We start from the raw sequence: 1948 nt of genomic DNA on the forward strand, positions 1-1948 counted from the left end.
CCAGAATGCGCTTCGTCAAGAACAGCCGCGGTGCCCATATGCCCGAAATCATTTTCAAATGTTAATGTCACGTATTGATCTTTCGAATAAAAAAAAAAAATTTATTACAATTTAATTTTTTGTGTTATTTTTTACAATTTCAAGTTCTATCGGGCTTAAAAAAAACACCCTATACAAGTACAAGAGATCCACCAGTACCCCTGCGAACATAGAGAAAGCACCCTTGAAGGACCTTGTCTTGGACCTGTCTTAGCAATAACTCCCCAGCAGTGGATTGTGTTCTTGCAGACATCAGCTTTAGTACGTCCAGACTGCATCACCATACGCCTCCTCACATTATCAAAGAGATATGAAATAATACCGGCACATGTTGTAACAACCTGAGCAATAGCCCATGAGATTATGAATCCGGCATTCTTGGAGTTGGGCAACATTCCCTTGGCTGTGTCAAAGCAACCAAAGTATGAGACTCTGTAGATGATGATACCCTGAACTGAGACACCGAATCTACTGAATAATCCAACAATACCATCCTTCTTGGAAATCATTGAGATACAATCACCTGTTTTGTCGAAATCAAGAGGATAGACAAAGCATAAGGATGTGGCACCAGTAGTATTTTTTATATCTAGGTTATATAGGTTCACCACCAGAAGCGAGATTACTAGCGAAATGCCTCCAAAACTGAGTTTTTGGGTCAACACCATCAGGGAAATCTTGCTTGTACTTATCCTTGAAAGTGGAGTTAAGAACTTGGGTAATACCGGGTAGGGAAATACCGGATGACGTTGGCAATATTGCCTGTCCAGAATGCAAAAAGACCTTGTTCACATGGTATTCTGACAAAACAATAGATCGTACCCTTGTAATAAGGAGCCCTCTCACCTCCGGATTTAAAATAGCACCATTTTAGAATGGATATCTCATAAATAACAAATAATTACAACAGGTAACCTTAAAATACCAAATGTAGTAAAAGGTAATACTCAACACGAATTACTTTTCTTTTTCACAGTAATGCACTTATTAATTCATTTGTCTGTTTTAGAGGGATCGGAAAGAAAAAAAACAAAAAAAAACCTTGTATCTCTGTTCATGTGCGACTTGCTTGAAGCTTTGCTGAACTTGAAGAATTGTAGAAGTAACTTAGCTCGTTCGATAGGAGCTGTCTTTGAGATTGCTACAACAAAATCCTTCATAAAGGAAACTAGGTCGATAATCGCTGGCTGCATTTTGGCCTATGATGGAATTGAACTGAAGTGAACGAGTCAACAGATCCAAGCACACCCAATGTTCAGGCCGAAAAGGTTTAGCGGATTCACATAATGTTGGGGCGAGGGGCTTCTCGTGACTGAAAAACCGACCTCTTCCCCGAAGTAAAATGTACGCTGGTTTGGGTTAAAAAATAAAAGACGGAGGACCTGAAATGAACATAAAAAATCAAAATAAGGAAGAAAATTAAATAATAATAAACAACCTTCCAAATGATATATACAATTTAATAAATTAAAATATTAACAAAGATAAAAAAAAGAAATATAACAAACACAAACAAGAGGTTTTAGATTGCTCTTCTATAATTAGTCACCTGGTCAAAGTCAATTTGTTTTATGAATTTTAGGAAGTCCATCTTAAATTTATTTAAAATTATGTGTTATGGTTGAGGCCAATTACCTTGTTTCTGTATTACATCTTGTATTAACTGAACTCTTTGTCGATCATACAGTTTACATTCATAAAGTATATGTTTGCAGTTGTGCAACTTGTCCATCTTCATCACACTTGTCAGTCGTCATAATATTAAATCGTTTTAAGTAAAATTTTGTGCTACCATGTTCTGTAAGGAATTGTGTCAATGTGTATTCTGTGCTGTGTATTTGATTGTAATTATGTAATGTTATTCGTGGAATATATTTGTGAAGGCTATTGAATTGAAGGCTATTGGAAT

The 1948-nt window shown here is 36.2% G+C and overlaps 1 pseudogene; it reads right to left on the reverse strand.

Moving 5' to 3' along the window:
- Window positions 1-169: 169 nt before the first annotated feature.
- Window positions 170-1232, reverse strand: LOC112211178 (ADP,ATP carrier protein 2-like; annotated as a pseudogene).
- Between the last annotated feature and the right edge of the window lie 716 nt (window positions 1233-1948).

This window comes from Halyomorpha halys, unplaced genomic scaffold (assembly GCF_000696795.3).
Source record: "Halyomorpha halys isolate HHAL.00 unplaced genomic scaffold, Hhal_1.1 Scaffold259.1, whole genome shotgun sequence".
Classification (NCBI taxonomy): domain Eukaryota; kingdom Metazoa; phylum Arthropoda; class Insecta; order Hemiptera; family Pentatomidae; genus Halyomorpha; species Halyomorpha halys.